The sequence below is a fragment of the Primulina tabacum genome, chromosome 10, assembly GCF_025594145.1.
Source record: "Primulina tabacum isolate GXHZ01 chromosome 10, ASM2559414v2, whole genome shotgun sequence".
Taxonomy (NCBI): Eukaryota; Viridiplantae; Streptophyta; class Magnoliopsida; order Lamiales; family Gesneriaceae; genus Primulina; species Primulina tabacum.
In genome coordinates, this window is record NC_134559.1 from 38,541,877 (window position 1) to 38,561,206 (window position 19,330).

Below are 19,330 nucleotides of genomic sequence, written 5' to 3' on the forward strand. Positions count from 1 at the left end.
GAGCAAGAAAAATGGAACTGATTCAGAAGAAAATGAAAATTATTCTGTTGTTGAAAACACAGTAAGATTTTCAAAATAGCAAAGAGATTATTTGAAAGACAGAATCTGATATGAGATTGAGATTTCAGAATTGATTCATTGAGATGAGTTTCTGATTTAAACTCTGTATACATTCTTCTGATATATCTGAATTGGTTACTTGCGAGTTCGAGGACGAACTCCGATCTAAGAGGGGGAGAAATGTAAGGCCCGAGATTTTGTTACTGTAATCTGAGATTAATCTGAAATGATTTATTTATTTATTTAAAGATGATTATAGACGGAACGGATCAGATCGGGAGAGCCGAAAGAAGAAATCACATTAGGTGTGAAGAATATAATCGGCGCACATGCGCGGCTTGAATGCGCACATATGCGCGGAACGTCCAGAGAGTTCGGCGCACATGCGCGGCGGAAGGCGCGCATATGCGCGAGTAAGGGAATGTGCGAGACAGAACATCTCGCGCATATGCGCGAGAAATGTCGCGCATATGCGCGAGAGGATAAACCACAAGGTGCCGGGCAGAAAGCCAGGCGCATATGCGCGACCTTGTGCGCGCATATGCGCGAGGCATGCAAAACGAAAGGATGCCACTTGCCATCACCGTGCGACGTGTATATGTATATATATATATATATAAGCAACGTCAAATTCTCAGAAATAAGAGGAAGAGAGGAACCGAAGCTCCAAGTTCCTGATGTGCGAAAATTGAACGCCACGCAAATTCCGTCTGTCTGATTTTGAATCCGAGTACGGTATCGTGTTACTAGCGACGACAGCTACAACTGGACGTAAGTTTTGTTACGTTTAGACATGATTTGAATTTATGATATTGTCAGAATTGAATATGAATCAGATATGAAGTTCCTGCTACAGTAGGCATTGTATAATTGAAGTCAGATTAAAGAATAGACTGGTTATACAATTATTATGAATTTTAGAGTTGATTTAGTTGAGATTCTATATCAGAGTTGTGTTATTATTCAAATTTTGAATTGTACGGATACTGATTATGTATTCTGGTATTATATCTGTGATGTTGAGATTGACGGGGTATCAAGACTGTATTGTTATGCTGTCGAAACATCAGTAGATTGATATTGATCAGATTCAGTATTGATTGAGATTGATCAGATTCAGTAATGATTTCGATTGTATCGTGATATCATTGATATGAATTAGATTGTACCTTGTTCAGATATGGATCAGATTATATACCGATTTGAGTATTGATCAGAACGGGTCTTGAATTGAGTTATATACTGATATGGTATTTATGTGACTTGTCATTGCCAGACTGGGTATGGACAGATTGACATACAAGACTTCGTCTTCATCAGATCGTGAAGAGAAAGGTATAAATAAATGTTGATTCGGGATTGCACAACTCGAGTTAGGTTTGACTTGAGTTTCCCAAAATCACATACTTTACTTTATTGCATTGATATTTGCAGATTATCAGATTGATATGTTTAGTCTATTGAATTATAGCAGAGCCAGAGTTTGAGTCTAGGGCAGATCAGCCTAGCTAGGGCAGAACCGCCGAGTCTTTGACAGAACCGCATAGACTCTAGACTTGCGGTGTATCGATGAGCTTAGATGTAGATCGACGTCTATGTAGACATTCGATACAGCATACCAAAGTCTAAATTAGATCAGGATCCCTAGATTAGAATGAGAGATGAGTCGAGTCTTAGATATTGAGACTAGAATTTGATTTACAGATCCGTATTGATTTATGTTTCGTAGATTACGATTCATGTTTTATTTACAGACTGGTATTGATACATGTTGTTTGGTTATGCTACATGTGATAAGATATAATTCATGCTTTTATGTTAATTCAGTTAACTGCATGTATACATTATTTATACTGGGATTTATTCTCACCGGAGTATCCGGCTGTTGTCTTGTTTTGTATGTGTGCATGACAACAGGTGGGACAGGATCGGGGTCAAGAAGATGATGAGAGAAGACGAGTTTAGAGTGGTGATTCCGGACTTATTGTAGATTTGGTTTAATACTTAAAATTTAGTAGTTGAAGCTTAGACTAGTTTGAATAATTGTTGTACATTATTGTACTTATATACTGAGATGTATATTAGTTACATTCCATTACGCTCCGCACTTGCATTTTAAAAAGAAAAATTTTTAGACCCTGATTATCTGAATTGATAATTAACTCCCAAAGATGATTAAGAAAACGATTAGCGTCCGGGACCCCACAACTCCGAAGTTAAGAGTGCTTGGGCGAGAGAAGTACTAGGATGGGTGACCCCCTGGGAAGTCCTCGTGTTGCACCCCTTTTAGTGTTTTTCTATTTTTGATTACTTGTTGACAGACGATTTTCGGCTCAAATCATCGGAATCACGACCAGGACCAGGTAAGACATGTGAAATCAACGTAGCTCGGGCACTGCCGGATTTGGACAAAATTGTAGCCTAATTTGATTGTAAACGGGCAAACGAACGAAACTCATTACTCCGCAATGAGCTGGCGAGATTTTAGCCGAATTCCTTCTCTAAGACCCTCTAATTTGCGATTTTCCGCTTCTGTTAAGCTTTCGTTTCCTCGAGAAATCCGCTTAGGAAGTTCGAAATTCGATTTCGGTTCCATTTTATCGTATCCCAAGCATAATAATAGCTTTACATTTGTTATTTTCATCTTCTTATTTTTTTCTATTTTCTGGGAACATTAAGCGATTTTTGTTATCGTGAGCCGGTTCTGTGCGGAAGGGTATGACGCAGATTACTCCAGAGACGGTTAACTCATTAAAAACAATTATTTCGACTGTTTTATCCATAATTTACGTAAACGGTTGCGACACGAGGACTGCCCAAAGAGGTCACCCAACCTAGCTCTGCCATTGCGCCAGAACGCTTAACATCATGGTTCTGATTGGGCGAGAGCAGTGCCGCGTGTTGTCCATCGCCGCCCGCTCCACACGTACTCGAGGAATATAAGAATAAACATCCCACTCAATTTCGGGTGCGATCATACCAGCACTAATGCACCGGATCCCATCAGAAATCCGAAGTTAAGCGTGCTTGGGCGAGAGCAGTACTAGGATGGGTGACCCCCTGGGAAGTCCTCGTGTTATACCCCTTTTCGTGTTTTTCTATTTTTGATTACTTGTTGACAGACGATTTTCGGCTAAAATAATCTGAATCTTGATCGTGACCAGATAAGACATGTGAAATCAACGTAGCTCGGGCACTGCCGGATTTGACAAAATTGTAGGCTAATTTGGTTGTAAATGGGCAAACGAACGAGATTCATTACTCTGCAATGATTTGGCGAGAGTTTAGCCGAATTCCTTCTCTAAGACCCTCTAATTTGCGATTTTTCGCTTCTGTTAAGCTTCCATTTCCTCGAGAAATCCGCTTAGGAAGTTCGAAATTCGATTTCGGTTCCATTTTATCGTATCCCAAGTATAATAATAGCTTTACATTCGTTATTTTATTCTTCTTATTTTTTTCTATTTTATGGGAACATTTAGCGATTTTTGTTGTCGTGAGCCGGTTCTGTGCGGAAGGGAATGACGCTGATTACTCCGAAGATGGTTATCTCATTAAAAACAATTATTTCGACTGTTTTAGCCTTAATTTACGTAAATGGTCGCGACACGAGGACTGCCCAGGGAGGTCACCCATCCTAGCTCTGCCATCGCGCTAGAACGCTTAACTTCATGGTTCTGATTGGGCGAGAGCAGTGCCGCATGTTGTCCAACGTCGCCCGCTCCACACGTACTCGAGGGATATAAATATAAACATCCCACTCAATGTCGGGTGCGATCATACCAGCACTAATGCATCGGATCCCATCAGAACTCCGAAGTTAAGCGTGCTAGGGCGAGAGAAGTACTAGGAAGGGTGACCCCCCCGGGAAGTCCTCCTGTTGCACCCCTTTTCGTGTTTTTCTATTTTTGATTACTTGTTGACAGACGATTTTCGGCTCAAATCATCGGAATCTCGATCGGGACCAGATAAGACATGTGAAATCAACGTAGCTCGGGCACTGCCGGATTTAGACAAAATTGTAGCCTAATTTGATTGTAAACGGACGAACGAAACTTATTACTCCGCAACGAGGTGGCGAGATTTTAGCCAAATTCCTTCTCTAAGACCCTCTAATTTGCGATTTTCAGCTTCTGTTAAGCTTCCGTTTCCTCGAGAAATCCGCTTAGGAAGTTCAAAATTTGATTCCGGTTCCATTTTATCGTATCGTAGGCATAATAATAGCTTTACATTCGCTATTTCTTCTTCTTATTTTTTTGCTATTTTCTGGGAACATTTAACAATTTTTTTTGTCGTGCGGAAGGGTATGATGCAGATTACTCTGGAGACGGTTAACTCATTAAAAACAATTATTTCTACTGTTTTAGCCTTAATTTACGTAAATGGTCGCGACACGAGGACTGCCCAGGGAGGTCACCCATCCTAGCTCTGCCATCGCGCCAGAACGCTTAACTTCATGGTTCTGATTGGGCGAGAGCAGTGCCGCATGTTGTCCAACGCCGCCCGCTCCACACGTACTCGAGGGATATAAAAATGAACATCCCACTCAATGTCGGGTGCGATCATACCAGCACTAATGCATCGGATCCCATCAGAACTCTGAAGTTAAGCGTGCTAGGGCGAGAGAAGTACTAGGAATGGTGACCCCCTGGGAAGTCCTCGTGTTGCAGCCCTTTTCGTGTTTTTCTATTTTTGATTACTTGTTGACAGACGATTTTCGGCTCAAATCATCTGAATCTCGATCGGGACCAGATAAGACATGTGAAATCAACGTAGCTCGGGCACTACCGGATTTGGACAAAATTGTAGCCTAATTTGATTGTAAACGGGCAAACGAAAGAGACTCATTACTCTGCAATGAGCTGGCGAGATTTTAGCCGAATTCCTTCTCTAAGACCCTCAAATTTGCGATTTTCCGCTTCTGTTAAGCTTCCGTTTCCTCGAGAAATTCGTTTAGGAAGTCTGAAATTCGATTCCGGTTCCATTTTATCGTATCCTAGGCATAATAATAGCTTTACATTCGCTATTTTCTTCTTCTTTTTTTTTTCTATTTTCTGGGAACATTTAGCGATTTTTGTTGTCGTGAGCCGGTTTTGTGCAGAAGAGTACGACGCAGATTATTCTGGAGATGGTTAACTCATTAAAAACAATTATTTCGACTGTTTTAGCCCTAAGTTACGTAAACGGTCGCGACACGAGGAATGCCCAGGGAGGTCACCCATCCTAGCTCTGTCATCGCGCCAGAACGCTTAACTTCATGGTTCTGATTGGACGAGAGCAGTGCCACGTGTTGTCCATCGGCGCCCGCTCCACACGTACTCGAGGGATATAAGAATAAACATCCCACTCAATGTCGGGTGCGATCATACGAGCACTAATGCACCGGATCCCATCAGAACTCCGAAGTTAAGCGTGCTTCGGCGAGAGCAGTACTAGGATGGGTGACCCCCTAGGAAGTCCTCGTGTTGAACCCCTTTTCGTGTTATTGTATTTCTGATTACTTGTTGACAGACGAATTTCGGCTCAAATCATCTGAATCTCGATCAGGACCAGATAAAATATGTGAAATCAACGTAGCACGGGCACTCCCGGTGTAATGCCCGAGATTTTGATTCTGTTAATCTAAGATTATTGATTAAGAATTGAGGTGATTATAGCCGGGCCATTTCGAGACCAGATTGGGCAAAACATATGAAAAGTACAATGTTGGGACAGAACTGTTGGCGCCCGAGCGGTAGGAAATGACCGCCCGAGCGCCAGTGTTCAATAAGAATACTATTCGGGCAGAACCTGTGGCGCCCGAGCGGTAGAAAATTACCGCCCGAGCGCCAATGGATAACAAGCCGAGTACCGGGCAGAGTGTTCGGCGCCCGAGCGGTAGTTTATAACCGCCCGAGCGCCGACTGAAAATCAGGGAGAATGGGACAAATATCTTTACATGCATGAGATATATATATATATATATATATATATATATAAGTTTCCTTCTTCAGAATTTAGCAGGAAGAGTCGAGGATTTCTCTAAGAAATCCTTACGCCTTTTAGCGTATAGATTTGTGATTTGTGAACGTTCCGCCCGTCCGATTTTGAATTCGATTATGAGATATTGGAAGTGATATCTGACTAATATTGTATTGTTGGGTATACCGATATTGTACCGTTATGCCATCGATAGTGAATTAGATTGAGTATTGAGCAGAACAGATTTGATTGGAGCAATGTATTGATATTATACTCCTCGATATTGTTATTGCCAGATTGATATTGTCAGGCTTTGAGTTCGAGACTTTGACAGAGTCAGAGTGACAGAAAGAAAGGTATAAATTAATGTTGAGTTGGGATTGCACAACTCGAGTGAGGTTTGACTCGAGTTTCCCTAAATCACATACCTAGTTTACTGCATTGATATTTGTAGTTAATGAGATTGATGTTTGTAGTCTATTGATTTATAGCCACTGCATGTTTTGACTACTGATTCGTTTAGTCATAGACTGATTCGTCTAGCTATCGGCTGAGTTGCCTAGCTACTGGCTGATTCGCCTAGTCATCGGATGATTCGCCTAGTCCCTGACTGATTCGTCTAATTATTGGCTGATTCGCTTAATCCTTGATTGATTCGTCAATTCTATGGCTGATACGACTAGTTGATTTACAGTTTTGATATCATACATGTTTGTTGATTGGCTGCATGTGAATGATATTTGTTATATGCTTTTGTATATGTTTTTATATGATTGCATGTTTACATTGTTTATACTGGGATTTATTCTCACCGGAGTTATCCGGCTATTGTCTTGTTTTGTATGTGTGCATGACAACAGGTGGGACAGGCTCAGGGTCGAGGAGATGAGGAAAGATCGTGATTAGAGTGGAGGCTCCGGACTTGGATTAGAGATAGGGTTGGACACTTGATATTAGCTGTTAAACCTTAGTTGAATAAATGTATGTGGTACAGGACTTGTACTTTTATACTGAGATGTATATACGTTTTATTTCACTACGTTCCGGATTTTAAAAAAAATTTAGACCCTATTTTATAATTGATTAATTAGTCCCAATGATGATTAAGAACATGATTAGCGTCCGGGCCCCCACAACAGGTGGTATCAGAGCGATAGATCCTTTAGACTGAGAAAGAAGCTAGTGAGCGAGGTAGATTGAGTTTTCTTTCCTTGCTTGTGATTGCTAGTATGCTTTACTGCTTTATATAATACATGTTACTTGACTTATCTGATTCGATTGTGTAATATGTATTATTGGGAACGAATTTGAACCGATTCTTGATCAGCAGTAAGATGATCGGAGGAGGGACTGAATTGAAACAGGTTTGTTGGATTGGGGTTACTAATCCTTTTGATATTCAGATATGCCTCCTCGAAGAATACCAGAACAGGGTAGCACATCGAATCCTCCAATGGATGTTACAGCCACTCCAATGGAGACATTATTGAAAAGGTTTCAGTCGTTCAAACCACCGACACTGAAGGGTACTGAGACATCCGTTGAGTGTGAAAGTTGGTTAGATAACATTGAGATGATGTTTGATTCACTGGAGTACAGTGATGAGCGCCGAATTTAATTGATTGGGCACCAGTTGCTTGATGTTGCAAAGAACTGGTGGATTACGATGAAGAAGGCCTTGGAGCATCGGGGTACGACTATTACTTGGGATGTATTTAAAACTGAGTTTTATCAAAGATTTTTCCCAGTGTCGTACAGAAAAGATAAGGGGGCGGAATTTGCCAATTTGAGACAGGGTCAGCTGAACATTGAAGAATATGTGACCAAGGTCTCTACCTTATTGAAGTTTGCTCCCCATGTGGCTGGAAATGACGAAGCTGTTGCTGATCAGTTCATCAATGGCTTGAATCCCGATATATTTACATTGGTGAACACAGGGCGACCGAATAACCTTGCTGATGCCATGAATAGAGCAAAGGGCGCTGAAGCGGGCCTGATAAGGCAGAGAGGAGCTGCATCTGTTCCCCTAGAATCGAGACCACAGCAACCACCTCCCCGATTTGAGAGTGACAGTAGCAGTGGTAGAAAGAAAGATTTTCTGAAGGCTAGAGGAAAGCAGTTTAAGAAGTCTGGCGGCAGTTCTGCTAGCTCCAGTGGTTCCGAACAGAGTTATACCGACGTTTACTGCGGAAATTGTGGAAGGAGACATTCCACTGAGCAATGCCAAGGAGTACTTGGTAGTTGCCACTTCTGCAAACAACAGGGACATTTTGCCAGAGTGTGTCCACAGAAGGGTTCTCAAGGATCCCAGAGAGCCGAATCATCTGGATCAGCGGCACAGTGGAGTAGACGATCAGCTGCTGTTCCTTCATTTCAGCCAGCACCATCTCAGTCACAGTAGAGGCTAGGAGGAAGTCAGACAGTTGGCCAGCCTCCTAGACAGCAGGCCAGAGTATTTGCTTTGACTGAGGAGCAGGCTCAGGAAGCACCAGATGATGATGTTGCAGGTAACTGTTCTTGATGTAGTTATCCTCCTTTTGTATTGATAAATACGGATGCTTCCCATATGTTTATTTCTGAACGATTTGCATTGAGTCATGCATTGCCTGTTGAAGCTTTATTCTACTGTAGTGTATCTCTTGACTAGTTGGGGAGAGTTTTTATATCAGTGAATTCTGTAAAATATCGTATACTATAGTAGGATGAGAATGAGATTGAGTTAGATCGTGTGGTAGCTTGTATTGTACTAGTGTTGTCTGGTTTTGAGACTGCATTACTGATATTGATATGCTGACCAAGTACAGAGCTATCCTAGATTAGTTCCACAAGATGGTGAAAATCGGACCTGAGATGCCCAAGGGATGAATAGTGTACGATAAGGATTATAGATTGAGAATTCCTTTGATAATTCGTACTATCTATAACTCGATTATTACAGAAAGGAACAGAGGGACTCCTTATGTATTCGGTTGATTTACTGAAGTTGAGTCTATCATTGGCTGATTTACCAATGATAAGAAAGTTAATAATGTTTTCCCCGATAAGACTTCTGATTCGATTCCAATCAGAGAGATTGATTTTAGCCTTGATTTGATATCAGAAACAGATTGCATCCTGATTGAGACAGATTACATTCAGGGTGTGTTATATCTGAAGATGTTATATCTGTTGAATTTAGCAGAGTTAAACCGGAATTAGTTGGCCGAGGTGGATATCAGTGTCAAACATTTGCGGTTTATGAGTTTAGCAGATCAGTACCGATGAGTGATGTTTTGAATCTGATTGAAGCTTGCTGTTGTTTTGAATCTGGGTTTGAATCAGGTAAGTAATACTGCCTTGTATATGAATAACCAATCTGTTGTTCCAAATGTTCCGAATTTAAAATGATAAATATTGCCAGACAGTGTGCAATAACTTATTCAGTATGCATTTTGATAGTTGAAAAGATGTTGATAGAAACAGATGAGAGTAGATGTGACAGAGTTTGTACTGGAATGTCTAATTACCTAAAGATAAAGACAGAAATATAGAAACCAGGAGATGGGTTATACCGATTATTGATACTTAAATAGAAATGAGGGTACATTTCTATGGATTGGTGACGAAAATATCGAAATTTTCCTAAGACTGTGATGCGATGTGATTATGATTATAATTGATAGAATGCTTGAATATGCATATATTAGGTGTACAGGATGATGTACAGATAAGATCAGACGATCAAGAGTTATGTCAGAAGAGTGATTAGACTGCATTGAATGCCAAAATTGACTATATCACACGATGATTTTCGGTTGATTTTGTATTTTTGGCAGGAATATATTATAAACTCCTTCACCTATCGTCTATAGATCGACGGATAGTCGGAGCAAACTATCCGGATACTGGAGAATATCCAAGAACTGTAGTGCTGGATTTTAGCACTAGTTGACATGATTTATTGTCATTTGTGAATTATCGTACAACCACAGCTATCAGACAAGTATTGAAATGACTTCTTTCGAAGCGTTGTACGAAATTAAATGTTGATCCCCTCTTTATTGGGATGATATCTCTGAGGTTCCTGATATCGACCTGGCATGATCAGAGATATGACTGAAAAAGTGAAGCTGATTCAGAAGAAAATGAAGGCAGCCCAAGACAGACAAGCCAAATATGCCAATGTCCGACGACGACCGTTGGTATTTGAGGCTGGAAACCGAGTATTTTTGAAAATTTCACCTTTCAGATGAATTGTCCGATTTGGCAAGAAAGGGGAGTTGTCTCCACGATAGATTGGGCCGTATGAGATTCTTGAGAAGATAGGAGATCGTGCCTATCGACTCACTTTACCGCTTTCATTATCCGGAATACATGATGTCTCTCATGTAGTTTAATGGCAGAAGTACATGCAAGATACTTTCCATATGATTCAACCAGACGAAGTTGAATTAAATGAGACATTGAGCTATTTCGAAAAACCGATTCAGATTATTGATCGTAAAGAAAAGTAGCTCAGAACGAAGACTATTCCACTTGTGAAGATTCAGTGGAGTCGTCATGACATCGATAAAGCTACTTGGGAAACCGAGTTTTATATGAGACAGAGATTTCCTGAGTTATTTCACTGATGTGAGTATTTTGATTCAGCTTCTGCTATACATTTCTTTCTGATATCTAATTTGATTGTCTGTGATTTCGGGGACGAAATCAAATCTTAGGGGGTGAGAAATGTAATGCCCGAGATTTTGATTCTGTTAATCTAAGATTATTGATTAAGAATTGAGGTGATTATAGCCGGGCCATTTCGAGACCAGATTGGGCAAAACATATGAAAAGTACAATGTTGGGACAGAACTGTTGGCGCCCGAGCGGTAGGAAATGACCGCCCGAGCGCCAGTGTTCAATAAGAATACTATTCGGGCAGAACCTGTGGCGCCCGAGCGGTAGAAAATTACCGCCCGAGCGCCAATGGATAACAAGCCGAGTACCGGGCAGAGTGTTCGGCGCCCGAGCGGTAGTTTATAACCGCCCGAGCGCCGACTGAAAATCAGGGAGAATGGGACACATATCTTTACATGCATGAGATATATATATATATATATATATATATATATATATATATATATAAGTTTCCTTCTTCAGAATTTAGCAGGAAGAGTCGAGGATTTCTCTAAGAAATCCTTACACCTTTTAGCGTATAGATTTGTGATTTGTGAACGTTCCGCCCGTCCGATTTTGAATCCGACTTCAGTACTGTGTTCCTATCGACGCAGGCTTCAACTGGACGTAAGTTTTGCTACGTTTTGATATGATTTGAAATTATGTTGTTGAAGGAATCGGATATGATTCATATATGATGTTCTTGCGATATTAGACATTGTATAATCGAAACCGGACTGGAGAACAGATATCATATGAAATTGTTATGATTTTCGGAGTAGTTTTGGAGTCGATTTGATATCATAATTGAATTGTTATCGATTATGAGATATTGGAAGTGATATATGACTAATATGGTATTGTTGGGTATACCGATATTGTACCGTTATGCCATCGATAGTGAATTAGATTGAGTATTGAGCAGAACAGATTTGATTGGAGTAATGTATTGATATTATACTCCTCGATATTGTTATTGCCAGATTGATATTGTCAGGCTTTGAGTTCGAGACTTTGACAGAGTCAGAGTGACAGAAAGAAAGGTATAAATTAATGTTGAATTGGGATTGCACAACTCGAGTGAGGTTTGACTCGAGTTTCCCTAAATCACATACCTAGTTTACTGCATTGATATTTGTAGTTAATGAGATTGATGTTTGTAGTCTATTGATTTATAGCCACTGCATGTTTTGACTACTGATTCGTTTAGTCATAGACTGATTCGTCAAGCTATCGGCCGAGTTGCCTAGCTACTGGCTGATTCGCCTAGTCATCGGATGATTCGCCTAGTCCCTGACTGATTCGTCTAATTATTGGCTGATTCGCTTAATCCTTGAATGATTCGTCAATTCTGCGGCTGTTTCGCCCAGACACTGGATATAGGAATTATATCGATGCCGTTTAGGGTTGGGTCATTCCTATCGACTGAGATTCGATATAATTCTCAATATTCAAAACCGGGATCCCTAGATTAGGAATGAGTCAAGTCTGAGATTGACGCGTTGTTTGAGTCAAGTCTGATACGACTAGTTGATTTACAGTTTTGATATCATACATGTTTGTTGATTGGCTGCATGTGAATGATATTTGTTATATGCTTTTGTATATGTTTTTATATGATTGCATGTTTACATTGTTTATACAGGGATTTATTCTCACCGGAGTTATCCGGCTGTTGTCTTGTTTTGTATGTGTGCATGACAACAGGTGGGACAGGCTCAGGGTCGAGGAGATGAGGAAAGATCGTGATTAGAGTGGAGGCTCCGGACTTGGATTAGAGATAGGGTTGGACACTTGATATTAGCTGTTAAACCTTAGTTGAATAAATGTATGTGGTACAGGACTTGTACTTTTATACTGAGATGTATATACGTTTTCTTTCCTTACGTTCCGCATTTTAAAAAAAATTTAGACCCTGTTTTATAATTGATTAATTAGTCCCAATGATGATTAAGAAACATGATTAGTGTCCTATCCCCCACACCCGAATTTGGACAAAATTGTTGCCTAATTAGATTGTAAACGGGCAAACGAACGAGACTCATTACTCCGCAATGAGCTAGCGAGAATTTAGCCGAATTCTTTCTCTAAGACCCTCTAATTTGCAATTTTCTGCTTCTGTTGAACTTCCGTTTCCTCGAGAAATCCGCTTAGGAAGTTTGAAATTCGATTTTGGTTCTATTTTATCATATCCCAGGCATAATAATAGCTTTACATTCGTTATTTTCTTCTTCTTATTTTTTTTCTATTTTCTGCTAACATTTAGCGATTTTTGTTGTCGTGAGCCGGTTCTGTTCTGAAGGGTATGATGCAGATTACTCTAGAGACGGTTAACTCATTAAAAAAAATTATTTCGATTGTTTTAGCCTTAATTTACGTAAACGATCGCGACACAAGGACTGCTCAGGGAGGTCACCCATCCTAGCTCTGCCATCGCGCCAGAACGGTTAACTTCAATTGTTCTGATTGGGCGAGAGCAGTGCCGCGTGTTGTCCATCGCCGCCCGCTCCACATGTACTCGAAGGATATAAGAATAAACATCCCACTCAATGTCGGGTACGATCATACCAGCACTAATGCACCGGATCCCATCAGAACTCCGAAGTTAAGCGTGCTTGGGCGAGAGCAGTGCTAGGATGGGCTACCCCCTGGAAAGTCCTCGTGTTGCACCCCTTTTTGTGTTTTTCTATTTTTGATTACTTGTTGACAGACGATTTTCGGCTCAAATCATCTGAATCTCGATCGGGACCAGATAAAACATCTGAAATCAACGTTGCTCGGGCACTGCCGGATTTGGAAAAAATTTTAGTCTAATTTGATTGTAAACGGGCAAACGAACGAGATTCCTTACTCCGCAATGAGCTGGCGAGAGTTTAGCCGAATTCCTTCTCTATGACGCTCTAATTTTCGATTTTCCGCTTCTTATAAACTTTCGTTTCCTCGAGAAATACTCATAGGAAGTTTGAAATTTGATTCCTGTTCCATTTTATCGTATCTTAGGCATAATAATAGCTTTACATTCGCTATTTTCTTCTTTTTATTTTTTTTTCTATTTTCTAGGAACATTTAGCGATTTTTTTTGTCGTGAGCCGGTTTTGTGTAGAAGGGTATGATGCAGATTATTCTTGAGATGGTTAACTCATTAAAAACAATTATTTCGACTGTTTTAGCCATAATTTACGTAAACGGTCGCGACAAGAGGAATGCCCAGGGAGGTCACCCATCCTAGCTCGGTCATCGCGCCAGAACGCTTAACTTCGTGGTTCTGATTGTGCGAGTGCAGTGCCGCATGTTTTCCATCGCCGTCCGCTCCACACGTACTCGAAAGATGTAAGAATAAACATCCCACTCAATTTCGGGTGCAATCATACCAGTTAAAATGCACCGGATCCTATCAGAACTCCGAAGTTAAGCGTGCTTGGGCGAGAGCAATACTAGGATGGGTGACCTCCTGAATTGTCCTCGTGATTCACCCTTTTTCGTCTTTTTATATTTTTGATTACTTGTTGACAGACGATTTTTGGCTGAAGTTAAGCGTGCTTGGGCGAGAACAGTACTAGGATGGGTGACCCCCTAGGAAGTCCTCGTGTTGCACCCCTTTTCGTGTTTTTTCATTTTTAATGCTTGTTGACCGACGAATTTCGGCTCAAATCATCTGAATCTCGATCAGGAACAGATAAAACATGTGAAATCAACGTAGCTCGGGCACTGCCGGATTTGGACAAAATTGTAGCCTAACTAGATTGTAAACGGGCAAACGAACGAGAATCATTACTCCGCAATGAGCTGGCGAGAGTTTAGCCGAATTCTTTCTCTAAGAGCCTCTAATTTGCAATTTTCCGCTTCTGTTAAGCTTCCGTTTCCTCGAGAAATCCGCTTAGGAAGTTCGAAATTCGATTCCGTTTCCATTTTATCGTATCCCAGGCTTAATAATAGCTTTACATTCGTTATTTTCTTCTTCTTATTTTTTTTTCTGTTTTCTGGGAACATTTAGCGATTTTTGTTGTCGTGAGCCTGTTCTGTGCGAAGGGTATGATGCAGATTACTCTGGAGACGGTTTACTCATTAAAAACAATTATTTCGATTGTTTTATCCTTAATTTACGTAAACGGTCGCGACATGAGGACTGCTCAAGAAGGTCACCCATCCTAGTTCTGTCATCGCGCCAGAACGCTTAACTTCATGGTTCTGATTGGGCGAGAGCAGTGCCGCGTGTTGTCCATCGCCGCCCGCTCCACATGTACTCGAAGGATATAAGAATAAACATCCCACAAAATGTCGGATGCGATCATACTAGCACTAATGCATCGGACCCCATCAGAACTCCGAAGTTAAGCGTGCCTGGGCGAGAGCAGTACTAGGATGGGTGTCCCCCTGGGAAGTCCTCGTGTTTAACCTTTTTTCGTGTTTTTCTATTTTTGATTACTTGTTGACAGACGATTTTCGGCTGAAGTTAAGCGTGCTTGGACGAGAGCAGTACTAGGATGGGTGACCCCCTAGGAAGTCCTCGTGTTGCACCCCTTTTCGTGTTTTTCCATTTTTAATTACTTGTTGACAGACGAATTTCGGCTCAAATCATCTGAATCTCGATCAGGACCAGATAAAACATGTGATATCAATGTAGCACGGGCACTGCTGGATTTGGACAAAATTGTAGCCTAATTAGATTGTAAACGGGCAAACGAACGAGACTCGTTACTCCGCAATGAGCTAGCGAGAGTTTAGCCGAATTCTTTCTTTAAGACCCTCTAATTTGAAATTTTCCGCTTCTGTTAAACTTCCGTTTTCTCGAGAAATCCGCTTAGGAAGTTTGAAATTAGATTCTGGTTCCATTTTATTGTATACCAGGCATAATAATAGCTTTACATTCGTTATTTTCTTCTTCTTATTTTTTTCTATTTTCTTGGAACATTTAGCGATTTTGTTGTCGTGAGTCGGTTCTGTGCGGAAGGGTATGATGCAGATTACTATGGAGACGGTTAACTCATTAAAAATAATTATTTCGATTGTTTTAGCCTTAATTTACGTAAGTGGTCGCGACACGAGGACTGCTCAGGGAGGTCACCCATCCTAGCTCTGCCATCGCGCCAGAACGGTTAACTTCATTGTTCTGATTGGGCGAGAGCAGTGCCGCGTGTTGTCCATCACCGCTTGCTCCACACGTACTCGAGGGATATAAGAATAAACATCCCACTCAATGTCGGGTGCGATCATACCAGCACTAAAGCACCGGATCCCATCAGAACTACGAAGTTAAGCGTGCTTCGGCGAGAGCAGTACTAGAATGGGTGACCCCTGGGAAGTCCTCGTGTTACACCCTTTTTCGTATTTTTCTATTTTTGATTACTTGTTGACAGACGATTTTCGGCTCAAATCATTTGAATCTCGATCGGGACCAGATAAGACATGTGAAATCAACGTGGCTCGGGCACTGTCGGATTTGGACAAAATTGTAGCCTAATTTGATTGTAAACGGGCAAACGAAAGAGACTTATTACTCCGCAATGAGCTGGCAAGATTTTAGCCGAATTCCTTCTCAAAGACCCTCAAATTTGCGATTTCCACTTCTGTTAAGCTTCCGTTTCCTCGAGAAATCCATTTAGGAAGTCTGAAATTCTATTACGGTTCCATTTTCTTCTTCTTTTTTTTTCTATTTTCTGGGAACATTTAGCGATTTTTGTTGTCGTGAGCCGGTTTTGTGCGGAAGGGTACGACGCAGATTATTCAGGAGATGGGTAACTCATTAAAAACAATTATTTCGACTGTTTTAGCCATAAGTTACGTAAACGGTCGCGACACGAGGAATGCCCAGGGAGGTCACCCATCCTAGCTCTGTCATCGCGCCAGAACGCTTAACTTCATGGTTCTAATTGGGCGAGAGCAGTGCCACGTGTTGTCCATGGCCGCCTGCTCCACACGTACTCGAGGGATATAAGAATAAACATCCCACTCAATGTCGGGTACGATCATACGAGCACTAATGCACCGGATCCCATCAGTACTCCGAAGTTAAGCGTGCTTCGGCGAGAGCAGTACTAGGATGGGTGACCCCCTGGAATGTCCTCGTGATGCATCCCTTTTCGTGTTTTTCTATTTTTGATTACTTGTTGACAGAAGATTTTCGGCTGAAATTAAGCGTGCTTGGGCGAGAGCAATACTAGGATGGGTTACCCCCTAGCAATACTCTGCAATGAGCTGACGAGAGTTTAGCCGAATTCTTTCTCTAAGACTCTCTAATTTGCCATTTTCCGCTTCTGTTAAGCTTCCGTTTCCTCGAGAAATCCGCTTAGGAAGTTCCAAATTCGATTCTGGTTCCATTTTATCGTATCCCAAACATAATAATAGCTTTACATTCGTTATTTTCTTCTTCTTATTTTTTTTTCTATTTTCTGGGAACATTTAGCGATTTTTGTTATCGTGAGCCAGTTCTATACGGAAAGGTGTGAAGCAGATTACTCCGGAGACGGTTAACTCATTAAAAACAATTATTTCTACTGTTTTATCCATAATTTACGTAAACGATTGCGACACGAGGACTGCCCAGGGAGGTCACCCATCCTAGCTCCGCCTTCGCGCCAGGTTGCTTCACTTCATGGTTCTAATTGGGTGAGAACAGTGCCGCGTGTTGTCCATCGTTCGCTCCACATGTACTCGAAGGATATAAGAATAAACATCCCACTCAATGTCGGGTGCGATCATACCAGCAATAATGCACCGCATCCCATCAGAACTCCGAAGTTAAGCGTGCTTGGGCGAGAGCAGTACTAGGATGGGTGACCCCCTGGAATGTCCTTGTGATGCATCCCTTTTCGTGTTTTTCTATTTTTGATTACTTGTTGACAGAAGATTTTCGGCTGAAGTTAAGCGTGCATGTGCGAGAGCAGTACTAGGATGGGTGACCCCCTAGGAAGTCCTCGTGTTGCACCCTTTTTTGTGTTTTTCCATTTTTAATTACTTGTTGATAAACGAATTTCGGCTCAAATCATCTGAATCTCGATCAGGACTAGATAAAACATGTGAAATCAACGTAGCTCGGGTATTGCCGGATTTGGACAAAATTGTAGCCTAATTTGATTGTAAACGGGCAAACGAACGACACTCCTTACTCCGCAATGAGCTGGCGAGAGTTTAGCCGAATTCCTTCTCTAAGACCCTCTAATTTGCTATTTTTCGCTTCTGTTAAGCTTCCGTTTCCTCGAGAAATCCGCATAGGAAGTTTGAAATTCGATTCCGATTCCATTTTATCGTATCCTAAGAATAATAATAGCTTTACATTCGCTATTTCTTCTTCTTATTTTTTTTTCTATTTTCTGGGAACATTTAGCGATTTTTGTTGTCGTGAGCCGATTCTGTGCAGAATGGTATGACGCAGATTACTTCGGAGACGGTTAACTCATTAAAAACAATTATTTCGACTGTTTTATCCATAATTTACGTAAACGGTCACAACACGAGGACTGCCCAGGGAGGTCACCCATCCTAGCTCTGCCATCGCGCTTGACTTCATGGTTTTGATTGGGTGAGAGTAGTGCCGCCTGTTGTCCATCGCCCGCTCCACACGTACTCGAGGGATATAAGAATAAACATCCCATTCAATGTCGGGTGGGATCATACCAGCACTAATGCATCGGATCCCATCAGAACTTCGAAGTTAACCGTGCTTGGGCGAGAGCAGTACTAGGATGGGTGACCCCCTGGGAAGTCCTCGTGTTTCACCCTTTTTCGTGTTTTGTAGGTTTTATTACTTGTTGACATACTATTTTCGGCTCAAATCATCTGAATCTCGATCGTGACCAGATAAAACATGTGAAATCAACGTAGCTCGGGCACTGCCGGATTTGGACAAAATTGTAGCCTAATTTGATTGTAAACGGGCAAACGAACGAGACTCCTTACTCCGCAATGAGCTGGCGAGAGTTTAGCCGAATATCATCTCTAAGACCCTCTAATTTGCGATTTTTCGCTTCTGTTAAGCTTCCGTTTCCTCGAAAAATCCGCATAGGACGTTTGAAATTCGATTCCGGTTCCATTTTATCGTATCCTAGGAATAAAAATAGCTTTACATTCGCTATTTCTTCTTCTTTTTTTTTTCTATTTTCTGGGAACATTTAGTGATTTTTGTTGTCGTGAGCCGGTTCTGTGCGGATGGGTATGACGAAGATTACTCTGGAGACGGTTAACTCATTAAAAACAATTATTTCGACTTTTTAATCCATAATTTACGTAAACGGTCCCGACACGAGGACTGCCCAGGGAGGTCACCCATCCTCGTTCTGCCATCGCGCCAGGACGCTTAACTTCATGGTTCTGATTGGGTGAGAGCAGTGCCGCATGTTGTCCATCGCCGCCCGCTCCACACGTACTCGAGGGATATAAGAATAAACATCACACTCAATGTCGGGTGCGATCATACCAGCACTAATGCACCGGATCCCATCAGAACTCCAAAGTTAAGCGTGCTTGGGCGAGAGCAGTACTAGGATGGATGACCCATTGGGAATTCCTCGTGTTGCACCCCTTTTCGTGTTTTTCTATTCTTGATTACTTGTTGACAGACGATTTTCAGCTCAAATCATCTGAATCTCGATCGGGACAAGATAAGACATGTGAAATCAACGTAGCTCGGGCACTGCCGTATTTGGACAAAATTGTAGTCTAATTTGATTGTAAA

General features: G+C 41.4%; 9 non-coding genes and 3 pseudogenes across 9 annotated transcripts; all 12 read left to right on the forward strand.

Moving 5' to 3' along the window:
- The first annotated feature begins 3,026 nt into the window (after positions 1–3,026).
- On the forward strand, positions 3,027–3,145 carry LOC142514753 (5S ribosomal RNA). The gene has a single exon (XR_012810631.1). It is a non-coding gene; the product is annotated as a 5S ribosomal RNA (ribosomal RNA).
- A 681-nt stretch (positions 3,146–3,826) lies between these two features.
- On the forward strand, positions 3,827–3,946 carry LOC142507165 (5S ribosomal RNA). Its single transcript, XR_012805427.1, has one exon. It is a non-coding gene; the product is annotated as a 5S ribosomal RNA (ribosomal RNA).
- A 665-nt stretch (positions 3,947–4,611) lies between these two features.
- Positions 4,612–4,730, forward strand: LOC142506699 (5S ribosomal RNA). Its single transcript, XR_012804981.1, has one exon. It is a non-coding gene; the product is annotated as a 5S ribosomal RNA (ribosomal RNA).
- Positions 4,731–5,412: 682 nt separating this feature from the next.
- On the forward strand, positions 5,413–5,531 carry LOC142514541 (5S ribosomal RNA). The gene has a single exon (XR_012810430.1). It is a non-coding gene; the product is annotated as a 5S ribosomal RNA (ribosomal RNA).
- A 7,682-nt stretch (positions 5,532–13,213) lies between these two features.
- LOC142517491 (5S ribosomal RNA) lies at positions 13,214–13,332 on the forward strand. The gene has a single exon (XR_012813235.1). It is a non-coding gene; the product is annotated as a 5S ribosomal RNA (ribosomal RNA).
- A 684-nt stretch (positions 13,333–14,016) lies between these two features.
- Positions 14,017–14,135, forward strand: LOC142512634 (5S ribosomal RNA; annotated as a pseudogene).
- An 804-nt stretch (positions 14,136–14,939) lies between these two features.
- LOC142511002 (5S ribosomal RNA) lies at positions 14,940–15,057 on the forward strand (annotated as a pseudogene).
- An 804-nt stretch (positions 15,058–15,861) lies between these two features.
- Positions 15,862–15,979, forward strand: LOC142508828 (5S ribosomal RNA). Its single transcript, XR_012807030.1, has one exon. It is a non-coding gene; the product is annotated as a 5S ribosomal RNA (ribosomal RNA).
- Positions 15,980–16,617: 638 nt separating this feature from the next.
- Positions 16,618–16,736, forward strand: LOC142509734 (5S ribosomal RNA). The gene has a single exon (XR_012807891.1). It is a non-coding gene; the product is annotated as a 5S ribosomal RNA (ribosomal RNA).
- Positions 16,737–17,346: 610 nt separating this feature from the next.
- On the forward strand, positions 17,347–17,465 carry LOC142510557 (5S ribosomal RNA; annotated as a pseudogene).
- A 794-nt stretch (positions 17,466–18,259) lies between these two features.
- On the forward strand, positions 18,260–18,378 carry LOC142516099 (5S ribosomal RNA). Its single transcript, XR_012811913.1, has one exon. It is a non-coding gene; the product is annotated as a 5S ribosomal RNA (ribosomal RNA).
- Positions 18,379–19,058: 680 nt separating this feature from the next.
- Positions 19,059–19,177, forward strand: LOC142513965 (5S ribosomal RNA). Its single transcript, XR_012809884.1, has one exon. It is a non-coding gene; the product is annotated as a 5S ribosomal RNA (ribosomal RNA).
- The last annotated feature ends 153 nt before the right edge of the window (positions 19,178–19,330 follow it).